At 36.3% G+C, this 26195-nt stretch overlaps 1 protein-coding gene across 3 annotated transcripts in view; it reads left to right on the top strand.

The window, feature by feature from the left end:
- The first annotated feature begins 750 nt into the window (after positions 1 to 750).
- LOC119789478 (T-lymphoma invasion and metastasis-inducing protein 1-like) overlaps positions 751 to 26195 on the top strand; it is a 63676-nt gene continuing 38231 nt past the window's right edge. For 2 of the 3 annotated variants that reach the window (XM_038294373.1, XM_038294376.1), the window contains exons 1-2: positions 751 to 902; positions 26106 to 26193. The gene's annotated coding sequence lies outside the window, so the exon portion shown is untranslated. Of the gene's footprint in view, positions 903 to 12093; positions 12228 to 26105; positions 26194 to 26195 lie in introns of those variants that run through there. The other variant, XM_038294374.1, reaches the window with a different exon arrangement.

The raw sequence follows: 26195 nt of genomic DNA, 5'->3' as shown, positions 1-26195 counted from the left end.
TGCTGCATTCCTTCATCATTATCCTCTAAAGATTGCTCTGTTCCTTGTATACCATCTCTTTATTACCATGTTCTCTTCTGACATTTAACAACTAGCCGTAAACTAGGCCTACTAATATTACAAATTAGATTAACATCAACTATAGATATGCTGTAGAATATAATTAAAGCAGATCAGCTTTTTTTATTTGAAGAAACCTGAATAGAATAGACTAGAATATACTTTATTGTCCCCTAGAGGAAATTTGTCATGGACCCAGGTGTGCAGTTCATAGTAGTAGCTGCCATTAGAAACAATAAATACACATAAAAACAAATACCAGCTAAAAACGCACACATAGACTACATACAGACTCATAAGAATTAAAAATAAAAAGATTAAAATAAAATACTAAAACAACAAGCAGAACACCAATTTATTGCACACTTCCCATTTCTTTCCATTAAGATTTTGATTTAAAATTTTGATAGAGGTGAGTATAAAGGAGAATTTAAAGTAAGCATTGAAGAGCATGAAATGTGAGTAGTAACATTTTGCATTGCCAAATATAAAATAAAATAAATTAAAATCAATACCTCGTACAGACCTATTTAAAGGCAGAATTTGCCTATTTGAAAAATATTTACATTTTGCAGTTTTAGACTGACAGTCTGCCGGGATGCAAGGGCTTTGCATGGACCGACACCTGATTGGCTCGAAGAGTAAATAAGTGGCATTGTCATGATCCAGTTGCATGCCGTCTCCAAGGGTCGTGGACTCCGCCCCCCTCTCAATGATGTGGAAACAACACGCATGGTTCGTGGACGCACACAGACCTCGGAGGAGCGGCCGCGCTCAGATGAGTGAGGAAAAATGGATACTTCTGAAAAAAGGCTGCCACATCCCAGAGGAAGTGAAGGCAGGTATGTAAATACGCCAGGGAACCGGGAAGTATGTCGGGAGAGGAAGAAATATCCGCTCGATCATGAGTCTGCGTGGTCCCCAAACGCCGCGTGCGCGCATGAGCGCGTCACTGTCTCATCCAAGTTTACCTGGAGGCGAGACGCGCTGCGGTGCGGTCCATTGGGCAACCCGACAGGATGTCTTCTCACCCGCAGGGTGCGCAGTATTCTGCGTCCATCCTGTTACTATCGCTTTATTTATTTTTTTCAGGGAGGGGGGGCATCAGCGTGCATGTGCTTGAATGACCAGACACGTCAGGTTTAACGCATCCATGTCCAGACATATGAATTTCAACTTCACTGCATGACTACACCATCACTGAGAGATCTGGTTAGGTATGCAGAGCAGGCAGCTTTCCCTGCAACCCCTAAACATCTATCCTTCATGATCTAGTGGGGGGAATCTCTCTTGATCTTTATTATTTAGGTTTGTAGCCAGTGAGAACCTGGTGCTGTCGCTACTAAATAAAAAAATAAAATACAGATGACTCATTTGGAAGGTGATTCTCATTGGTGCTGTTGCTTTACTCCAGTGACCTTACATCCTGTCATGTTTATTGCAGCGTCACAGCTCCAATCTGCAGCTGACAGTATCTTCTTCATGTTTCCCCCCCTCTATGATGTTATATGCATTGTTTTCAGAGCTATTTGTAGTCTAATACTCATTTATTTCTATTTCCTTTGCACATTCACTTTTAGATTGCTTTTATTTCAGCAGCATGAACGATAAGCGAGTTGAGTTTCTATCTTTTGCTCTTTTTTGGGGCACTAACAGTACATGATGGAGTTGTTTGATATGCATTTCACGTTAAACGGCTGCTATGAGGCTCTGCCTGCCAGAGGTGTAGCCAGAAAATTTTAATAGGGGTGGCCAATGAAAAACCAATGTAAACTGAGGGGTGGCCGAAAGCGGATGGGCGCCAGAACCTGCATCTATTTGATTACAAATAGATGCAGATAAACATCCATACTGTCTAAATAAAAGGTATAATGGACAAAATGTTTGGAGCAAACATTCCATTGTCATTACTTTCCTACTTTATCAAAAATTGTTCTGCATAACATACATGTATTAATATCTACATTAAATGGATTTTAAAGTTATTATTAAAGTAGTTATTTATCTATGATTTCACTGAAAACTCCTTGATGATTTGCAGAGACACATTATTTTTTCTTTACCCCATATAACACAAAATTAGGGTCTTAAAAGAGCATGAATTCTGTATATATCAACTTTAATGTTAGTATTTTGATGTGCATAATTAACCACTGCGTTTTAGTTGTCAAGTAACTATTAATATATGAAAAATTGTAATGTTTAATAAGTTTAAACATTCCTCTTGATAGTATTACTGCTGCCGCTGACTTTATTAGAGGGAGAAAATGGTAGGGGTGGCTGCAGGGGTGGCCAATGATTGTCTAAGAGTGGCCATGGCCACCTCTTGCCCACCATTTGGCTCTGCCCCGTCTGCCTGCTAAAAGAAATAAAGTTTTTGCTCAGATCAAGACAATATCAGTCTTTGCTGGGAGGCAGTTCCCTCTCAACAGCTTGTATTGATGATGAGCCATTACAACTGAAATGTAAATTAAACTGGTTTGACAACAGTGCCTCTTCTGTCAATAGCCTGGAGATTTGGAGGTTATGTAAATATAACAGCTTATGTAAATATAACAGCTTATGTAAATATAACAAGAGAAGGATCTAATTTGAAAGAGAGGCAATGCATTAAAGCTTTCTTTGTTACAGTCTGTTTGAGAAATAACATCACAGGTTTTATGCTTATGTCATGTGCAGTATATGTAATGCCTTGTTAGGTGGGCTCCCCCAAATCCTACTAATATAACCTTATATCTAAACGTGCTACTGCTATTTAGGGCTGAAACAATTAATCGGATTAATCGTGATTAACTGATTATTGATATAATCGTCATCTAATTTAGTAATCGCTTAATCGTTAATTGGAGTTAGAGACTCTAAAACATGCTTTTAGCTGACAGAGCAACCCACTTATGTAAAATATGTAAACATTTTGCATTTAAGATGAAAATCTTTTTCATCTGTCAATGTGCTCTATCCAGAACTCCTCGGGTGTAAAATTTTTAGTTTTACCTGGTTTCGTTTGGCAAAAAGTCTTCCTTAAAGAACCTTTTGCTATCGAATAATCGAAAAATTATTTGACAGATGAATCAATTTGCAAAAATAATCGTAAGTTGCAGCCCGACTACAGTTAGATTTCTTGAATTTCATATAAACATTAAACTAATACTGGATTCATAAGTCTGACTTTTGGTTTTTGTCATACTATTCTTTCAGACACTGGTGATAAATGTATATTTTCACTGGTGATGGTACTTGTACTATGAGGGTACAAGCCTCAATGTTCAGCCCAATTTTCTTTCTTTTTTTTTTTTTTGCTAATAAGATATTCCCGGGAATAATATTTATGCATTAAAGTTCCTGTTTTTATAGAGGACGCTTTTTACTCATCTTGTAACCTTCTTAAATGTTAACAAATTTTAAACTGTATTTCAGCTGTTAAAAATATTAAGTTACCCAAACCCTGGATCTTTATGTGAATAGAGTTAAATCAATATCAGTTTCCACGAATGTGTCCAATGTCTCAGATAACTTTGCATTTCCTACAACTATTGAGATCTTTTGTAGAATAAGAACCTTTTTTGTGTAAGTTGAGCATTTGATCAAAAAGCTGAAGCTTAGACTAGGTTTATATGGAAGTCATTAGGCCTTTCTTTATTAGAGGTATACATAAATAGGTTCAATTTTTTTATGTTCTTTACCTTTATGGCATAATTTAGATGCATGCTGCCTTCTCTGCGCTTCATTTTATTTATTTTTTCTTATTTCGAACCCAATGTAATGTGTGCTTCATAATCCTAAATCCTAAAGACACACTCAGACCAGACATTTCTAGATGTGCAAATAGACACTGAGTGAACAGCTTTCTTATTTGAGTACCTTCTTAATACTTTTAAAATCTTGCTCTGATTTGTAAAACTTAATTCTATAGAGAACCCTGATTAATTTCTGAACTTTTTATTCTATTCTGTTGTTTTAGGCCTTTGTCACTGGATGATAATAATATTTAAACAAGAAAGATTAATGGCTTTGTCTGGGAGAGTTTAAAGATCTTTTAGAGACTGCTGTAAATAAAAACAGTAATGCTGCTTTCCTTAAAATTGATCTTATTGCTGTATTAGCCTGTCTCTAATTTGTTTTATTTGTTTATATTGATGTCAAATAGAAAAAAAATGGTTATAACTTTTGCTTGTCTGCCCCCTTGGTCAAGTCTCCCCCATAGAAGAGATGTTAATCTCAAAGACCTTCCTGGTTAAATAAAATAAACCAGATAAAAAATGAGTGATTCCAGAATTTATGCATGGTTGAACAAAAGCAATCTGAATTTGGCTGCTGAAGTGGAAAAGTGAGATAGACCCCCCAGGGAGAATGACCTCAGTGTTCAGAGATGTGTCCTAAAGGTGGTAACATGAACCCATCTGTGTGACATGCCTGTTCACAGAGCTGACCTACTGTTTGTTCCTTTGGTTGAGCTTCAGCCACTTTTCTTCTTCTCTGGCTCGTGTTCATGTTGTGTATTTCTGAAAGATCTCCAATGTTAATCCAACTGTCTGCTCACGAAAGAATGTCTCCACATTCATATGCTAATTTGCCAGCTTTTCAGACAATCCATGACTTGTTTCTTCATGTATGTGATACCACAAACACAGTGGTTTCTTGATATGTGCATGCATGACTCTCATAAGTGCTGTTTTTGAATTATTCATTTCCATCCCACTGGCGCATAACTCTGCTTTCATTTGCAAAGTCCACATTTACATTCAGATGCTATGTTTTGTGTAGAGTTAACTTTAAATAAAGCATGTAGGGTTAACATCAAGATAAACCATGCATTACAATGTAACTTGTGACTACACAATGTACCATGTATGTTAAATTAATATGTCTGGTCTCACTGTGAAAACATAAAACAAAAACAGCAGAAAGGGTAGAGATCTGGAAAAGCCTAAATGTAAACAACAAAGTAGAAAACCTTTCAATATAAATAGTTATTGGTCCCAAAAGGATATACTTGGAACAATAAATCAAGTTAAGCTTCAGTGCTTTACCTTTATTTATGCATTAGTACCTTATTATAGAGTTCACTTATACTGTAAAGAAGCGTTAAAAGCATATCACTATTAATATACATTGTACACATCCTAGGTAGTCAGCTACTTTGTTGTGAAACAATTTAAGCCTGTTTGCACTACCACAACCTTCCTATTCTTTATTGCTTTTCATTTTATAACATAATTGTGTCTCTATATCCAAATACTTAACCTTTTATCCTTCATTTTATTTATTCCATTAGGGCTGCAACTAAAGATTAATTTGGAAAATCAATCAATCTGCCAATAATTTTTTGATCAGTTGATTATTAATAAGGTTCCTTAAAGAAGATTTTCTATTAAATTAAACCAGGTGACACTAAAACGTTTCCGCTTATAGAGTTCTGGAAAGAGCATATTGACAGATGAAAAAAGGGATTTTAAAATTTTAGTAGAATTGCTGCTCTAAGTGGGTCGCTTAGGCAATCGATTACTAAATTATTTGACGGTTATTTCAATAATCATTGTTTCAGCCCTTAATTCCATACATTTATAGTTGATGTCTGTGTGCTGTGAGGTCTTTAATTAAGCCAAAGTCAATATCCTTGTTTGTTAACAAAATCTTGATTAGTAAAGCTGAATATGGTTTTGACTGTTATGGATATAAAATCACTAATATTGATTTTATACAATTTCTTTTGAAAGTCTTTTAAAGTGATGTAAATGGAAGTCATTCTCAGGCTACATATATCAAATGTAGAGTAATATAGCCCAACCCCTCTCGGCTCCCACGCTGTTTTCATCCATTAACAAAAAGACAGATTTGGCAATTTGAAAATGTTTCCAGTACAAAAAGATATGGTATTAAATAACAATAAAATAGTGAATTCTTCCTGAATATTTATCACCATAGATTAAGATTTGCAGAGTGTGATTTGCATTCTTGAAAAACGTAAGGATTAAAGCCAGCTTTGACGTCGCTTTGACGGTCCTAGTATGTGTTTGAGGTTAGAAAGACTGTGATGAATAAACATTAAGTGCTGCTCCATTCCTCTTATTTTAGACCTCTGAGCAAAAACACAGGAGGAGCTGTCAGAAATGCACATGGCGATGGTCTCCAGCCTCACATGGTTGATCGAGTCTTGTAGTTTTAGGATGAATAATGGATACTAAGTGCACAAAACTGCTGAGGCTATGAGTCACTTCATGGAGACTTTGCTGCAGGATCACCCAAAGGAACTTGGTAAAGTTTTGGGTTGACTTGGTGATGAACTGTGCTTAAAATATCATACATAGAAAAAAAATGCTTTTGTTATTTCTGTTATATGCTTGCAAATACCAAGGCTAATTTTGATAAACCTTGTAGATTCTTTACATCAAAAGTTTAATTCTGACATTTCTCATTATAACACAAAGTTAGGAGCAAATTCTTCTTGACGTCTGGTTAACCCACCATTAAATAATAGAATGACATAATTATGCAGATCACAGTTCCCTTCAGTTTCAGTCTTGAACAGCAGGCATGCTTAAAAATCAACTAGAAAGAATTTAGGAAGTCTCTCACTGATGCATATTTGTTTTTTTAAAGCTTTGACAAAACAATCTTTTAATAATCAACATACCCTTTTGCCTTTTAAAACCAAAACTATACATTAACTAAAACATTAAAATATTTAAGGTCAGCTTTGAAAATATTGTCCCAAGCGTGTTAAAACGGTCGTAATTTATTTATATCAGAAGCAGAGATGATGTCCCACTATGCAGGAGAGAGAACTTGATCTAAAACAGCTTTATTAATTAAAATAATTGAATCCAGTATTTTTCATTATAGAGAGTAGTTGAAGGAAATAAGAGACCAGAGCAGACATCTTTGTTGTACTCTCCCTAGCATTAGAAAATAAGCTGAAAACATGTCACTTTTTACCTTTTTTTGAATATCTATTAATTTCCCCCTACTTTTGCAGTACTGGAACCTAATAGAGGAAACCTTTTTAAATTACTGAAAATCTGAGTACCGGTACTTTTTTCACACATGAAATGAAGTGGAGTTGTAGAAACATTACAGTTTGATTACAATTTGATTTACAATTGATCCAAATTATCTTTTATTCTTTCGATCTAGGTTACTCTTTAGAAGCATTTGGGGCTTAAGCTTCCTAAGCCATAGAATGTTGTGGACCTTTATGTAGCACTTGGATATGATTATACATGCAGGTTTTGAAAAAAATAAAATGAATGTAAGGTTGAATTCCTGATTCACCGATACTGAGAATAGACACTGACTCTTCTTAATCCATTAGCAGTTTCCTAGAATGACATATGCAGCACTTGGCGTGTGTCTACCAATAGGAAGATACAAGATGTTTAAAAATTTACTTGGAAAATGATTGATCAGATAATATCATCTAACTTTATTCACCTGCCAATTTCTTAATGTCTGAATATTGAATCTTTGTTGGCATTAGCTAATAATAGGGAGTGGTGGCCTATTGGTTAGGGCATAGAGCTTGGAATCCTCAGGTTGTGAGTTTGAAACCCTGCTACACTGCTGCTCTGGGTTTCTGAGCAAGACCCTTAACCCAGATTGCTCCCTGGGCACCCCATGATGGCAGCCCACTGTTCCCAAAGGAGGTAGGTTAAATGCAGAAGTAAATTTCCTCAATGTGAGATGAGTAAAGTTCAATTGTTTATTATTATTAATAATAGACACTGTAAAAAGTATAGTATTTGTATGCAGTTGAAAAGAGAAGCCCTCTCACTGTTCCCTAATTTTTTTCTCCAACTATAAACATATTTTTGCTGCAAAAATGGTTAAAAGAAAATCTCTTTGGTTGTTGTTTGTTAAAGAATGCCTGTTTATGTTAAAAATTATATTTAAGAACTTTGAACATGACCATTCAAAGTTTCCTTAGTCCATTCTAAAACTGTGCTAAAATAAACTTATTTCTGTGGTTTTCTTGTGTTTCAGATTCTCCTTGGCTAATTTACCGTATGTGTGGGGGGGTGGGTGGCTTGCTCAGCATAGTGCTGACCAAACGCAGCTTGTGAATATGCACTTTAATATGATTAAAGCATCCTTAATTAGTAACACTGTAGTGCAGCCACCTAGGCTATATACCATTAATCCTGTCCAACAAATTCAAGCCTTTTTCCAAGGGCTCTAAATTATTTCGCTTTCCCATACCGCTGTCTTTGATGTTGGCTCTCGAGAGCCAACCTTCAGCTGGAGACCACTGGATCATCCACTAATGATCTCTACCAGACACTAGTTACTGCTTTCATGTCTTCCACAGTGCTTATATTCCTCCTTTTTCAGATATCAGTTGTGTAGGGTGCTCTTTGATACAATGGATCAACCGTTTCCTCTGAGGAATTCAGGTGTGAAAGAGGATGTGAGCAAAATAAAAACAAGTGATCCTTCATTTTCATGGATTTCATTTTTGCCTCAGCTGGCAAAAAAAAATCTTAATCTTTTTGTGGATAACTGGCTTTATGTTGGTATAATCATTCTAAAATGCATTTTGCGGGGCTACTGTGCCCTCATGAACTGAAATAAAACTTCTTTATGATCAGTAGTGTTTGCAGTGACTTCATGTCCTTCACAAGAATAGAGAACTATAAAGTATTTAAGATCACAACTGCATCATTTTGAATAATACTGGATCAGCTACCCTATGCACAGTTGCTATAATAAAACACTGCTGCTATTTATTAACTGGCCTTTATCTGAGCTCTTCTAGGCAACAGGACTGTGATTTAGCCAGTTAGACATGGGCTCCGATGCCTCCAGGAAGGCTTGAACCCTGCTCACTTTTATAGGGGAACTAAAAACCCCTCCGGAGAACAAAGAAGTAATAATTTATTTGTCAGATCCTGACACAGTAACCTAAAATGGCATATAAAGAAATCTCAGCAATCACATTCAGAATTTTTTTAAAAAGTCAAAGAGGCTCAATCTAAAAGAAGCAGCCTGTGTTGGTGACAAAAGTTATAACCCAGAAAAAGATATAATACATTTAAACGACATCGGGATGAAAATGACCTTAATCCAAGATGATAAGCAGTTGAAATATTTAAAACTGTTTGTCTTAGAACCTTTTTAGCATTACTTTATAACACCTTTTCATTCTCACTTTCTTTTCCTAGTGTTCTTCTTGTGTGAAGCCTGCCTGGGAACAGAACATGTTTAGTATTACTGGTCAGAATAACATCAAAGGAAAGCAACATAAAAAACCCAAAATATTGCAGCGGATAACGCAATCACATTGCCTTTTAAAAAAAATTTATGTTACCTACCAGAAGCACTTCTTTGGACCTCTCTCTCAAAACCATTATCATGGGGGCTGCATGGTCTCATTTTTGCATGTAGATGATTTCCTTTGAACTTTAACATCCTAATACAAACATGGTTACCTTTTTTTTATATTATATAATTGGACAATTGCCATTTCAAGGCAATAAAATTCCACTTTGTTCTCAACCCTTTCCCTTATTAGCCTCATCATCCGAGGCCAAATATTCTAGATTTACTGTAAATATATAAAATTTTTAACTCCTCATGACGTTTCAAAAGAAACTGTAAGAAAATTTAAGAAACAAGAACTTGGAGCTTTGTTGACTGTGTTTATTTACGGCAATAAAATTAGTAAAATCATTCATTTTCTTTGCATGATATTGTATTAAATGGCATTTTATCAAATAGTATAGCAGATCTGTGTCCCTAGACTGGACCTGTTATGTAAATTATTGTTGAAAGTCTGTACTTTTTTCTTTACCTGGCAAATGGCTCCAGAGCAATCAATGCATTGAACATCCAGTTCCATCAGCTTCTAACTGAGTACAGGCTTAATATTGCTCTGCCAGCATTGAAAAAAAAGAAAAACAGCTTTTAGTTTGGCTCAGCTGCACAGAAGAGATCTACAATTCTGAAATGCCTGTGGTGACAATAGACACATCCTCAGGCTTGACCCTCATCTTTAATCCTTTTCTTAAATCCGTGTTCTGTTTGTTACAAGAAAGGTAAAGTACTTAGGGTTACAGAGTGTGTTAATTAGAATAACTTCATGCTTTATAATTCGCTTCCAAATCCCTTCTAGATCACAAGGCAGCTGTTTTTTTTTTTTTTGCTAATTGAAAAAAGATAAATGTAGGAACAGGGAGTTGTTTTGTGCAATTCATGTTGTAACCCCAGTTAGGTTATATCAGGTTCAGAGCTTCATCACATGTAATCCCTCTCTTTACAAAGCTGTTTTGTCTGTATGAAAAACATGCTACTTTTGTTATCAGGGTCAAATCCCTCCTTAGCCTCATGAACTTATACAAACTTTATTGTCATTATGTGTAAAAAGAGTGTATACAAAACGGAATTTCTTTACATACAGCTTTCCGACAGAGAATGAGCTGCAGCTTACTAGTGAAGATGAACATTTCTGTTTGTAAAGTCCAAAAGCAATCAAAATGTAAACAGTGTAGGAGAGACATGGTGCCAAAGGCATTCAGATCAGTATAAATAAATAAATGCAAAATGCATTTGAAACACTTAGTTGAGTTCTATTTTGATGATTTGCCGTGTGGTGCAAGTATGATGTTATCAGTATGATGCAGGGTCTCTATTTTTGACTTGATTTAAGTTTTCAGCAGTTCAATAGTTATATGGCAGCAGGGGTAAAGCTGTTCCAGAACCAGCTAGAGGACAGCAGGGGGAACAGTCCTTGGTGTGGGTGAGAGGGGTTGCTGATGATGTTGAAGCTTGCTGAAGGGGAAGCTGGGCTGGCCTTTATTTATTATTTGACTTAAATTAGCAAGGTATTAATGACCAGAGTTTTGTCTGTAGAGAACTTTACGTCAAACTTTTCTCTTTATGTTTTTTATTTTTTATTTTGGAAGATTCATCTTCTGAGTATGAGCAGAAGACCACATAAGTTCATAGTCATTCATCTCTGGCTGTCAGGGTGTCTCTCACGCACCTTCTCAGAGCACGTCTCACTGCTTAGCGTGCAAGAGAAGCTATTTTCTGGTGCACATGATGTAGGCTCCTGTTGAAGAGGCAGTGTGTTGCCCTCACTCTTGCGTTTTCTCCTCTTTATTTTCTCTGCAGTGTCCTCTGTAGTTCCATCACCTTGAAAAGAAAGACTCCATCGCAGCATATTTAATTACTATTCCAGGGGTGTTTTGTTCTTTTCATTTAGTCCATTAGGTTGCTTAAATCTTTAGAAATTGTTTTTTTTCATTTTCTAAAATCAATTTTGACTAAGCTTACTTTTTAACCTTGAAAAGGAATGTCAAATCAAGATTACTTTCTCCAGGTTTAAATCTTGCAGTGAAATGCCTAATATATTTAATTCCAAGTTTCTGTTTAGTTGTAAGTTTAGTTGAATATTGAATATAGAGAACCCAAGAAATCAAGGTGCTTTAGATCTAGGTATGTCTATAAGTAGAAGGAACAAAAATCATTCTTGAAGTGCCTTGTTTCTCTCCAAAGTGCTTTAGATTGAAGACAAATGGACATTTCAGCTTCAATCCAAAAGGCTCCTTTAGGTTTGAATATGGTTGGAAGGAAGAGACTAATAAGTTGTAAGCACAACACTCTTTTGTGATTGTGAGCCTAACTACAGGAGTGGAAGCTGTTTTTCAGCTGCAGAAGGGTTGGTTGAGATCAGTTTAACCTTATGGACTGAATAGGATGTCCATAAAGTCAAGAAGTGTGTGAAGCCAAATAAATATTATCAAACTGCAACTTGAATGATCTGGAGTAGTTGATGGTATTTAATTTTGTATTTAGTGGAATAGGAAAAAAAAAACTTTTTTCTGTGTAAAAAAAAAAAAGACTGCAATTAGATAAAATTTCACATTTCCCTTTGAGGCAAATTATAGAGGGAGAGATGTAGCATTCGTGCTGCAATAGATTTATAGCTTAGGAAGAGTGCAAAAAAAAAAAATCAGCTGGAGTGTGCGTAGGGGGGTGGGTGGGTTAGGGCTAGGAGAGTCACTCCCCCTCTTTTGCTCTCTCTGTTCTCCAGCAGAGTAGTCATTCATAGACATGCTGCCATGAATCCACTGCAGAGGATCTAAAAAAGTGCTTTCAAATTATTTGCGAGACATCTTTTGCCGACTGCTTGGCAGAAAACAGGATCACACCTGCTTGCACACAATAAGGTAAGTCATTATGGCTGCTGTGTGTTTTGGCATTGCAACACATTTGTGTTTTGCATAAAACGAAAACACTGCTCTGCAAAACAGGTGATAAGTTTTGACTTGGTGTCATGAATGTGGTTTAACACTGTAAGGCTTTGGTTTGTTTATCAGAAGAAGATAATTGATCTGGTTGCTTAAAAATTTGTGTAACAGAGAAACAGTGATTTAAGAGTAAGTAAATGAAATTAAATATTTACACTTAAAATTAGAATAAAACAACTCTTTTATCTAATTTTAAATGCAGCATTTGTAATTATTTGAGAGGCTCATTTTAGTAGCAGATCATTTGACTTACCTGCTTAAATAAATCCCAAATGAAAGTATTTCAAGAAACACATAAATAATGTTGGTCCATTGCAAACATTTGTCACACTTTATAGGCCTAATAGACATGGCTGTGACACCACAGCTGTCTCTGGTAATTATCAGAGACCAAACAGAGGTGTTCGGAGTTGAATCGGTTTGTTTTTACAGTTTTGTATTGTGACTGACAAAAGTGTTGCAGGTTAGAGAGGTGTGCTGCTCGTACCACCCCCCTTCCTCACACATACATGGCAATTTGACTCTGTGCCTGCAGTCATTGCCAGCTGAAAGGCGTATCCACCGTGGATCAGTTTCAATCTTCCATTGCTCATCTGTGCTCCTACACGAGACACCAATGTGTAAATAGGACTTTTAGACCCAGCATGAGAGGTGATGTGCTGTATGTTTTCCCACCATCTTTATTCCTTTACTTCTACAGTGTTTAGCAATACATTACCTGAAGCTGAGGTCAATAGACCTTTGCATTGTCCTCCATTACCTGCAGGACACAATTAATGCAACCCATCTCTCTGTCGTTGTAATGACAAAGCAGTTGCTGGTGCTGGGACTGGTGGCTTTGTGATGCTGGGAAAGACAAATGATGAATTGCAAATGTGAGAGGTGGTCAAAGTCAAAAAGGATCCCCAGAGCGCTTCCTGGAGGGGGGGGGGGGGGGGGGGGGGGGGGGGGGGGTAGCTGCAGACTTCATGATGTCTGAGTTCATTTGAAATCAGAGCATTGTGTTTAAAAGCCGCTGTGGCTCCCGCTGTGGGGAGAAGGGCGAGAAATGGTCATCTGCTGTCATAGTTATGGTAATTTATGTGTCGTTCAAGGCTCAGCAGGACAGGAGTGCAGATACTGATGGCCTGGGTTGTAAATCTTAACGCTGCCTCTGTTATGACTCAAGGTTAACAAGCTTAAAAATGAAGCAGTTTTTAAAAGCTTTGTACAAAAAAATCATACAGCTTCTGTTGTTTTGGAGCAGAAGTGTTTGCATATGGGTGTATTAACCTGTTTACACAGTTTTAAGTCTTAAGCTACAGAGTACACTGGAACAAAGGCTATATTGTAGATTTACAAGCCACCAGCATTTGTTAGGATCATGTGCTCAGATACCAAGCTTGAAAAGTTTTGACTTCATGAAGTAGACTGCAGGATCCCTGAGACATCTCTCTCCACAATTTTAAACATTTTATTAAAGCTAAGGTAAAATTCTAAATACTTATCTTTAACTTTTAAGTCTGCCATATTTGTTACTAACCTTCAGTATCAGGCAACTTTCCAGATCTAGTGAGGTCTAGTTGAAATTAGACCTTTTGTGCTCAAGCACACCCGGGATAGTAAAGATGGGTGTAATGGAAACTGTAAACAGAATTGCTAAGAGGGAAATGGCTCATTTTCTACCTCGCGTTGTGCAGTCATGTGTGTTGTGAGCTTCTTTGTTTCTGCTCCGTGAAACAGTGCATCACAGCGGAAGGCTGGGAGCTGCAGGGGAGCTGTTGTTGAAAGACAACTTTGCAGGATGTGGCGAGTTATTTTATAAGAATCAAGATTTATTTTTTTTTATGTTCCACAAATCACTGTGGTGGTGAGCAGAAGAAGATATGGTATAATCAAACGATAACAAACAATCCTTGTTTTTCTTCTTTGTTTCTTAATTAAGAAGTTAAACTTGCATCCATGATAAATGAAGGAACACACAGAATTTTACCCACCGCATTTAATAGCAACAGACGTATCCTTTCTCTACTGTCTGTTTGCAAAGCATCCTGAATCAGGAACTCCCCGTTCATTAATAATGGAGTCATAACAACGAACATTCATCTTGACGTTGACCCAGTTGCGATTGTACTTATGCTGCTGTGTAGAATTACTTATCCGGAAGCTAATGTGTTTAACTTTTGGAAATGTTTAAACCAAAAACATGAATGATTCTTATTACAACATAATGTAAATTAGAAGGCTACTAGTCAAACGTAATCAAACTATGTATTTTAATTTCGTGTCTAAAATTTTTTTTTTGACAAAATGCAGAAAACTCCCAATGTCAACAACAATTTTACCCAGCCATTTTTAGGTCCTTTACTCTCATCTATGAAGTTGAGCATTGCTTCACAACAAAAGGGCCCTTTTTTCATTCTTACATCATCATAGGTTTAAATCTTCCGATTGGCTAAAACTCCATAACTGTTGTCAGATGGTTTGTAGGATGACTACTGATGCAAATGTTCTGAACCGATATGCATCTGGATATGTTTTTGCTTACCCTATCCTCCTCACAATTCAGAAATGCAAATTCTCATTATTAGAATTAATAGATTGGACAAAAAAATCACTAAAATTGAAGCCTGACCTTGGTCTGAGCTCATGCAGTTTATGACTACTTACAGCTTATAGTGGTTGAAATACTTTTAATTCATATCCAGTAGTGGAAACAAGTGGCAGTCATTACTGTGCAGGAAATGCACAGGTTGACAAAAACAGTAAAGGTTTAAAATATTAAACTTAAATGATTTTTAAGTTCTTCTGTACATCATTCAGAAAATTGCAAAGTTCTATATTCATTCTAACATATTGAAGTTTCTATAATGATAATGTTGCTTATACTAATTTAAAGTATTGCATAAAGACCAATCATGAAAAAAATGCTTGAATGATATGTAATAAGTAACGATTATTGAATCACTCATTAAAATAAAATTTGGAATAATGGACTAAAACTTCCAAAGCAATGCTGCTTTCAAAGCTCAAATCGTTTTTAGAAAGTGGCTAAAAAATTTAATAAATAAATGTTTCACCACTCTTACACAGATGCTAACAGATCAGCTTTGTAATGTTCTCACAGCCTTATGCAACTTTTAAAGAAATACCTAAAAGCTGTTTTAGTTGAATAGAGATAAAATCTGTTTTTCAATATTTCACTGAGTTTATCTTTCCTGCAAAGCACTTTGTAGTCCACTGACTTTAAAGAGGACGCCATATAAATACAGGCCATTTGACCATTTCCTGAGGAAAAGCTGGGACCCATGCATCCTCATCCTTAAAATGGTTTAGTTGTGGTTATGCCTATTTTGGTTTGTCTAACATGTTATTGTCAACCTGTGTATTTCCTGCAGAGTAATGACTGCTGCTTGATATGAAACCCCTCATCATAGATGACTAAATGTGTGTTTATTTTTCTCATTCATCTTTATACAGTTTAGAATCATCTGCATTGTCTCCTTGGCTGGTACAGATTCATGATTTGTCCTTCATTCAGTCCATTCCTTTTTGCCTTTCTTAAATACTGAACTCTCTTTCTAGCCTTTTGTCTTTCCTTTCTTTTGCCTATTTTCGGTTCAATTTACTTTACTGCCGATTAGTTCATAATCTTATTTGTCCATATTTTATTTGAACCTTTTGTTTTTCACACAACCTACTCAGGAAGACAAATATATTAAACTTTTTTGAAGATCCTTTGGTTCTGAAAAAAAATTATTTGCAGAGTTAGATTTTTGCTGGTACATGCTTTAGAAATGGAATTAATGCTTCCCTTGACTTAATCTGAAAACATTATTTTATTTTAGTTTGACCAAGCCAGAATGCTTGGCTGTTTTTAAAAAGATGTCTTGTGTAGTATTATTTTGAGCATAAAGTGAAACAGCTGACTGTAATGGTTTTATATTTTTGGAGGAGTAGTAACTTCTGCAAATGATACCCAAGAGGAAACTAATGGTAGAGACCAAGATGTCGTTGTGCTTTTTTAACAGCAGCTGCAGCTCAGTATTGGATTCCATTTCACTTTAAAAAAAAACTCAAGACCTCTTTTTTTGAATGGGTGATGGGGGTCTTTTCTGCATTAGTACTATTGGTTCCACTTCCAGATTCTTATTGGCACTGATGACGGAATAAAATCCAGTGTTTAACAGAAAAACACGTATACTAACTATAACATCTAACTTTGCATCCTTGGAAAAAAAAAGCTTAGTTGGTAATCATGACAATTAACTTGCATTTCCCTTCACCCTTCCCAATCTCTCTAGTTATTTGTGCATAATTTCATAATCTCAGAGCATTTTTATGTTTAGATGTACTCAAATATAGCCTGTAGTTATAATGTTATATATTCAAGCGTTTATAACTTCGAAATATGTCAAATGAGTAGCTCAAGTTGTATTTTCTTGGACTAAGGGCTTTCATTTCTTTTAAAAGTCTCTGTATGTCATCTTATTTCCATTTGGGATTAATAAAGGATATTTTTTATCAATTAAATACCAGCTAGAATTTTACACTTATATTTCTAGCTGAACAATTTTATGTGCACTCCAAAAATCTGTATTAAGTTTAAATATAATTTATTATTGTGGATTTCTTGATGACTCTTCATATTTATGCGTATCATAATATAATAATTGACTTTTTAGTTTTTGAATGACATCACAGTTTTTACAATTGTTAAATCAGAATGGACATGATTTTACTTGGTTCTTACTGAGGCTTCTATATGTACAACATCAAATATACAACAAGCCAGACATTTACTGACCCTCCAGATGGCCACTTGTCAGCTTAGTGGATAACAACCCACTGAGCTCAGACCCCACTGGCCCCAATGCTGAGTATACAGCCACTGATTATAATTAGGATTCAGGGTTTTATGCCCATTTTACTTCCCACATTTTCCTTTTCTTTTTGAATTAAAGGTTAACGATGCAGATCTTTAGCTAGCTTCAAACCTAAGGAACATTTAACAATACTTTGAAGAAAAGCTGAGATGCTATTATCTGTACTTTAAGCTACCTCCTCTGAAATGTGTCTCTCCTTCCTAAATATTTTTTACATCTTTTCCTCTCATTTAACTTTTGAATTAAGGAAATAATATTCATTTTTTAAGTAATTTATAGAACAGCTTTGCACTGCCAAGTTAGCCAAGATTCACCTAAAGAAGAGTTATGGTATATCGACAAATTTCCATGTGCAGACTGTACTGATTTAAGAATAATGGTTGACATCTTTTTTGCCAAATTAGGATCTTATTGCAGTGGAAGATGCTTAGTCCACACAGCGTATTTCTTTTTGATGACCACACTTTTTACGCTTCTTTCTCTTTAATGTTATTGGAAATCATTTGTTTGGACACTTTTACTCAAAGCACAGTTTATGGCACCAAAATCTGCTTTTAACTAATTTATAATATCTTTCTAATATAAAAAGTATTTTAAAAACAACAAGTGACCTAAGTCCTGTACTTTATGCTGAAAATAAACTGCCTTTTTCTTTCCTGAATCAAGCCCAAAAAAATTCCAAATAAAATATTTTTTTAAATAGCCGAATGTGCAAAACTGCTTATAGGCATTGTGGAGGATTTCTGCAAATTTTTTAAAAGACCCGCCCTCTCCACTTTTACAAAAAATGCATGAGCCGAATTCTCCTCATGTACGCTGTTTCAAAGTTGCTGTTCTCATCGCTCATAAAAGCCTACTGTATCTGAACATCTGCCCCTAAATTCCTCAATCGCTATATAGAGTGGGGACCAAATTGTGGACTTTATAGCGAACTCAGTTAACTTACTGTTCGGACAGCCACTGCGACAGCAAAAATAAAGCAATAAATTTTATGCTTTCCAAGTACAAAGCATTCTGAGATATATTTGCCTCTTCTGAGGCCTTTCTCTTCTTCTCATACACTTCATAGACACTTTCTCTCTTACGACATTTTCAAAGAACAGCAGTGAGAAAGGTGAGCTTCAATGACTGTCTGAAATCGTAACTCACCACAGCTAGATGCCTCAAGTGCGAATGCGTAGAAAATGGGATGAGCAAGTAGGACGGCTTTATGAAATTATGTCACCAGAATGATTGTCAATTAGGAGGACCACTTATTTAGATGATCCACCCGGAAATAAAAGATTGTCCTCTATACCTTTAATATTCAGGATAGACATTGATTGACCAATATCTATCAAACAAAAATCACACTTTGTTGTTTGTAATATCGCATGCTTGATTTCTTGATGAACTGGTTAAAAATTCAAATTCTATTTTTTTTTTTTGTGTGATTCAGATTTTTTAACAAAAATTATATTTTTTGGCACAAGTTAGGACTGCTTTTATTTGTACCATACTAAGAATGTTGTTGTCTTTTACACGCTAAAACAACAACTACCTAAAGAAAAACAACATAATGTTGTTCTTTGGTATTTACTCCAGCTTACATACCAGGATGTCATTTTATTAGCTGGGATATATGAGCTGTCCTCAGTGCAATTCTCCTGTTCTGTATTCCTACCTGTGTTATTTTCTTAAGAGTCTGTCGTGTTTAGATTACAGGGTATTGTGTCGCAACTTGTTCCTAAAGAGCCCATTGAATTCATTCTTTCATCTCACTGTCTTCCTTTACGTTTCCTGCACACTTGCACATGCTGCTTTTGTCCTGTTTTGTTTTTTTTTTATCCTGTCCTTACCTCCTTTAAGCATCTTTTTTCCACAATGTCTGGTTGTTCCTGCTGCATGTTTTGTTAATTGCACTGGAAAACTTTGTGGCTAAGCTATAGTATCTATTTAATCTCGATGACTTGGAGGATATTTGTCCATTTAACTGTTAGTAGATCCAGTTTTGTCTATGGGAGCTGTCCCAGAAGATAAAAGTAACTCGGTGTTTTGTCCCTCACAGTCTACAAAACAAAGTTAAATAGCAGGTTTGACAGTTCTCTCTTCCTGTTCCAGCAAGCCTAGGAATTTCTCAACTTCAAGAGGTGCCTTTAGATGTTGGTTAGTGACAAAAGGACCTTAAATCTTCCTGTCAAATGCTTTAGACATGACATAATGACACCCCATTTGCCACATGCTTTTGCCTCTCACGTTTTTGTTTCTAAGGACATTTTACAAAGCTTTATATACAACAAAATGAACCATCCCCATCCCCCAAAAGATAGTCAAAAGTCTTTTACATAAACCTAAGCAAAAATGGAAAAGCATTGCATTTGAATTATGGGGTCAATTAGCAGCCAGGCACAGCTAACCAGATGCATTGATTTACTTAATATCATTAAGTGTGACTGGACGTTTTAGCAGTTCGCTGCTCTGTAGCATTCTGTTTTACAAAATGCATCGGAAAAACACATCAGTATCGATTTGGGAGAATAACCCATTACTTTGGGTTGTAAGGCCAGTCCAGGATGATTTAGAGAACACCATTCTGCACTGGAAATAATTACTCCTGTGGATACAGCATTAAAGAGAGTTGGCAATACTTGAATAAATGGACATCCCTGCAAGCTCATACTGAAGAAGGACATAGAAACACACTGAGATAGTGCAAACAAGAAACCTTAAAAATTCTGTAAACCAAATGAAAAAAAAAGTAGCATTTTAAAAGAAAACACTTATGAGGATATTCTGTTTATGAAATCAACGTTTCCATTCACATCAAGGAGAAGATATTATTACATGAATAATAATCACCAAAACAATGTTAAAAGGCCCAAGAAAATATACATTTCTATAAAAAAAACTATTGACTGCATCCATATCATAAAAGCAGAAGAGACTTATATCCCCCATATACCTATGTGCTATAAAGGCATTTCAATTTAAGTAAAACTTATAGCATGATAACAACACTTCTGAAGAGGATTTTAAAATCGCACATTTGTTGATTCACCAGCCCAGCTTCAATAACCACTTATTTAAATTACTCCAGGAGTTCTACCACATCAAATATACAACTATACAGGTGTGCTTATTCCAGGAGTGCTTATTCCATGAGGGTCGCAGTGGGGCTGGTGTCTTACTCTGGCAGTCTATGGTTGAGAGGCACCCTGGACAGGTTGGCAGTCTGTTGCAGGGCAACACAGAGACTATGAGAGGAAATTGGAGGACCCTAAGAGAACCTACGCATGCACAGGGAGAACATGCAAACTCCATGCAGAAAGACCGTGGGGCAGGATTTGAACCCAGAACCTTCTTGATGCAAAGCAACAGTACAACAAACCGTTCTACTTTTCTATATAGGATAAAGCAATACATTTTATGCTTTCCAAGTACTAAGTATTTAATTTCAATGGGTAATGTAGTACCTTTTGAATCTACTTTCCTATGAGCAGCTTTGTGGCTGTTTTTGGAGATGCTGTAAAACAGTTGATTTGTTCTATTTTGGGGTTGTTACTGGAGCAATTTAAGTCAAGGTATTCTGTGTTTCTACACATTCTGCTGAAATTAGAGGTGAATCACCATTTACATAATTTCTTACAGACTTAAAAGTCCCGGGGCAGCAATAAAACAGTGAGCTATAAGCCAACTCCACAAAGGCTCACTTCTTCTGTGTTTTCCCATGACAGAGGCTGCTGTTGATGATGTGACAAAAATGTTTTCTTTAAAGAGCATGATTATTTTGATGAGCTCGCATTTAGCATTTATGACTCGTAGCTGAACTGACCCGCCTCAGTGTTGCACAATCCCAGTAGCATCATGTATTCCCTGCACATAATCATTGCTGTGGAATCAATGACAGTCTTGCTTGTGAATAAATTTCCTCTGTACTAGTGAGTGTCAAGTAAAGAAATAGCTTCTGTTTAGTTTGGGCAGCTGGGGCAGAGTGAAAAACATTTTCATTTGGAGTTTTTTTTATAGTGCTACTACTGAATTACACAATTTATATCTAAGATGCTAAAGGGCATTTTAATTTTGTCTCAGAAAAGCTTTGAACAGTGCCCTACATTATCATCAAGGGTTTCTGTTTTCTGTATTAGTTAACAGTTAATGGGTTTTAAATGAGTTGTAATGTGTGGATCCGGTCTAAAAATACATGTGCTGCATCTAGACACATTTGTCATGTGGTTTTGCTGCAATAACAACTATACAGACAACCTTACCATAGTTATGGTGAGCAATGTTTTCCAGCACATAGATAAGTGAACGTTCTGTTAATATGCAAGGTTTTTTTTTCTAACATAAAACCTGTTTTGTAAGTTGCAGAGAAAAATGAACTAGATTGTGTTACAGTGTGTGTTCTCTGTTTAAACGTTTAATTTTGTTATTTTGTGCTTAATTTACTTCATGCATGTTATGCATGTACAGTGTACTTAAAAATATGAGCACCCTTTAATTTTATTTTTCACACTACAACCATATACTTCTAGAGATTTGACTTAATACAATGGACTAAGAAACTAGTTTGCAGTTGTGAGACAGAAGAAAAAAAGCCAAAGATTTTCAATTTCAAATGGAAACTTTTAAGTTCGTGGTATAATTACCTCCCTCAGTCATATTTTTTATATCAAGTCTACATATTAGACAGATGTTTGTACATTCAGTCATATTTGAGGAAATCCTTTTTAAAATGAACTTCTTCAGTCTAAAGTCTTTTGTAGCCTCTGTTCCAGAATTGCCCTGTGGTTAGCTCCATCTGTCTTCCTATTAACTCTGACCACAGAGCCCATACCTGCAGAAAACAGATCCCTACATCATGTTGCTGCCACTACCATGGGACATCAGATGGAATTAGAAAAATCTAATCAAAATAAAAAAACATTATGCAATTGGTCTCATTTTAGAATCAAAATATTGTGTGAAGAGCTAAAGGGCTAGAAATCTTCATGTTAAGGGAAGTTGATGTAAAATCAGTTTTCAGTTTTTATTTTAAATCTCATTTTCTGGTAGATATTTGTTACTTTAGGTGCAAAAAACAAAAACTAATAGCCATCTAACTACACAATGTTTCATGCAGTAATTGATGATGGTGGTTTTCATTATAAATGTGTCATTTTCCTACTTAAACTTATCATTATTACATTATTACTTAAAAGCTTTATTAAATACCGGTGCATTATGTTTGGACACCTTATATGATCTGACCTGGGCTATTCTATCTTAGTATACAATACAATATAATATACAGCTTTAGAGCTTTAGTTCAAGTAGCAGATTCTTCATTCAGAGAATAAAAATCCTGTATTTTCTCTCCAGTAATGGCATCTGCTAAATCATAAATGTTTTAAAGCTACAGTGTGTAATTTTCAGCGACATCTAACGTCCAGACTGCAGACTGCAGCAAAATGAACGTCTCCCCCCCACCGCTTCTCCCCCCCAACAGTACGGCAAGCGTTAGGGGACAAAATGTCTTCCACGACGTCGGAATCACCTACCTTCTCAAGTGATGAGGTTTGTTTACATAGATAATTTGACAGATAGTATTTCATTAGTCTGTGTAGGGTATAGATTTCATGTAGACTTAAGATAATAAATATACCCGTTATTTTTTCTACATCGTTGTGACGTTTTGGTGAGCTGCTTTGCATGGTGATATAAACAGACGAAGGAATTGTAGTCATTAGTTTAACAGCAAGATTGTGTTCGCTGGAAGAATATATATTCCCCGTTTACAGAGTCCAAGTCTTGTTTGTGGCACGGGGGTTACAAGGCGAGGAAGAGGGCGAGGGCAGAGAGGCCGGGGTGGGCGTGCAGCTAGGGCCAGGCGAGGGAGGGGAGCCAGCGGGGTGAGAGCAGAGGAAGAAAGGCTTGAAGATCTCCAAAGGAGCCGGAGAGAAGTAACCGAGGTATATATCCAGAAAATTATTTTACAGAAAATTACTGAATCATTACCTGTGAAACGTCAGGGACGTTGCTGAATAAGTATACTGGAGAGTAACAGCATCATCACGCAGCATGTTATTGTTTTAGACAGGTCTGAGCATCCTGTACTCCAAAAACTGCAGTGATATTAGACAATTGTGTGTGTAGGATTAATTACCTGTCCAAGAGAAAACTGGCAACTTGAGCGTCACTTTGAAAACCTTTTTCCTCCATCAGTGACTTCCATCGTGTAAATGCCGTGCCAATGTTGATCCGTGTTTTTTGTCGTTTCTTGTCACGCTTGCGTTTATTCTCGTCGTGTTTCCGCTTCTTAGATGACGGGGGTTCGGTGCCCGCCGCTTTTCGTTGTGATACAGAGTAGGCATGATCCTCCATTCGTCTGATGTTTGGCCACACAGTGCCAAACAGTTTGCAAAGTCACTCGCGCCTGCCGCCTTGTTCACCTTTCTTGTTACTGAGGCGCAGTATACCTGCTTCTTCTTCTTCTTTGGTTTCAGGCAGACTAAACGCTTCTCAGGCATAGTACTGCCATCTACTGTTCAGTACCGTCTCAGTTAATCTCTCTCAACTTGCCGTAGTTATTTTCGAGCGTAATGGGCGATCTCGCAATCGCTAGTTTGTTGCCTCTGCGCTTGCCGTAGCGCAAAGATGTCAGCCTCCATGGCTGCGAGACCCGCTCCTATGTAATTATAAATAACGAATTCTAAGGCAACGCAAATATTATGGTTAAATGGCTGAGCTCATAGGTGATGATAAATAACATAGTTATGTATAATATATTAAATTTCTGACTTTATATCCCTGTAATTATTACACACTGTAGCTTTAACATACAAACCAATAAAACACAAAACAAAAACAAAGCTTTGAGCAGGAAGTAGTATAGACTAGCCTACATTTTGCACTGAGTGTATGTTACAGGCGTTTTGTGTCTGTTCCTTTTTTGTTGTTTTTTCAACACATTATATGAACACATTAATAATCTAAAACATTAGCTGTGCAGTTCTAGTAAGTGGCAATTAGAGCACAGAATTAAGAGAGAAATTTGTGCAGCGAGGTAGAAAAACAAGGTCAGCAAAAGTTTATGTAACACTCCAATAACTGCAAGCTTGAGTGCATGCAGCAGGCGGTTTGGTCTCTTTCACTTACATGCATCAGCTACACACATGCATAGAAAGACACTGCAACCCCTACAGTGTCCTAATGCTAGGTGAGGAAACATCAAGGAGGGATGAGAACGAGATCACTGGGTAATCTCCACTCCCATATCTGATGGTTTCTGGGTTTAAAACAGAGAGAGCTGTCCTGCCTTGAGGAAGGTAGATAAAGTCTGAGTGTTATGGTGAAAACCCTCCTCTTGCTTTCGGCCCCCTTTGCAGCAGGGGGTAGCTTCTAAGAACAAATGCTAATTGAACAACATGTTGGTTCTCTTCAGCTTTAAATAACTCATGTTCACTCAACCTCTCACTGCAGTCACTGGTGAGTTTTAAAAGGGCTGGACTGAATCATAACATTAGAGTTTATTAGTTAATGTGGTTAAAAGTGGGTTTTTATACAACTGTTAAAGAAACTTAAACAGTTGAAGTTGCATTGACTCACATATGTTTTGTGATCAGTTTGAGGAAGTATAACAAACTTTCAGCAAACAGATTTATTTTTCTGCTAACTGTTTTGACTTTATTACTTTAAAGGGATAATTTAGGATTTTTAGTGGAAAACTCTTGGGTTCTTTTTTTTAATATACCGGTAAATCCCTTTCAATTGGTAGTGGGGTGCATAGACAAACACTTGTTTGAGAGGGTCAAAACTAGTATTTAGGGATTTATCATCCGGCTTATTGATTGGCCTTGATTTTCTTAATTTTGGAAGATCTGTGATCGGCCGATACTTATAGGTGAAACAGATCTTTTCCACCAATCGGATCTATCTCTGTATTGGGCTGAAAAAAACACCCACTGTCAATGCCATAAAGCAGTTATTAAGTTTTTATTGAATTTATTGATCCCACAGTGGAGAACTTTACTCGTTACATCAGCTTAAATAGTCAAAGGAGAAGAAGAAGAATGTGCCAAAGGAAGAAAGAGGTGCATGGGATATATATATATATATATATGTATATATATAGTATATACATTGTGTCCACAAATGAAAGGTTTTTTTTTTTTATAGCAGGATTATTATACAGGGTTATTGCACAGTGTGTTTACATGCCTATTTATATAGATGGATATTTATATATATATATATATATATATATATATATATATATAATATATATATATATAGTTATTGCACTGCGTGTCAAATGTAGACAAAAAGGTTACTGCACAGGGTATTAATAGTAATTGCACATTATACATTGCACAAGTTATTGCCATTGTAGTGTTGCATTGTAGAGTCTGGTGGCATCAGGGATGAATGACCTGCAGTAGCGCTCCTTTTTACCAAGAGGGTGTAAAAGTATTTCACCAAAGGTGTTGCTCAGCTTCTCTACAGTTTGGTGAAAGGTGTTGTCCACCCTATTGTTTCACGGGCAATGATTAATGTTTTTTCAGTCGCATAATATTGAAATGTCTAGTGATCTTATAACAACTAACAATTATAAAAGGGAAATCTTCATCGGTCAAAATCGGAATCGGCACATCAGGATTTTTAAAGATCAGGAATCAGTGATCGGCTAGAAACCTGTCATCGGTGCCCACCTAGTCAAAACTCAAACCACCATCTTAAAAAGGGTGTTTAAAGCTGGTACAGTTTGTACCATTTTATTTCATGAGCTTTTAAACTATCATGATGCTCGCATTCCGTCAATATTTACAAAACATGATTCGCCGCAAATAATTTCCCTACATTAAATGCACTAAAATGGTAAACATACAGGGTATCTTGTCTAAACAAATGTTATGTATCAACACATCCCACAAAAAAAAATCTGTGAAGCGTGATCTATATTCATATTTTTCAGGGTTTTGTGGATCGCATCAGCTGCTGAGCTCCTAAGTTCTCAGAAGATTCAGTGACAAGATGCTAGTAAAGTCCTTACTCCTCTGCAGGT

This window comes from Cyprinodon tularosa, unplaced genomic scaffold (genome assembly GCF_016077235.1).
Source record: "Cyprinodon tularosa strain WSP-4 unplaced genomic scaffold, ASM1607723v1 ctg34, whole genome shotgun sequence".
Lineage (NCBI taxonomy): Eukaryota > Metazoa > Chordata > Actinopteri > Cyprinodontiformes > Cyprinodontidae > Cyprinodon > Cyprinodon tularosa.
Note: the sequence above shows the minus strand (reverse complement) of the source record. Positions and strands in the feature narration are given on the sequence as shown.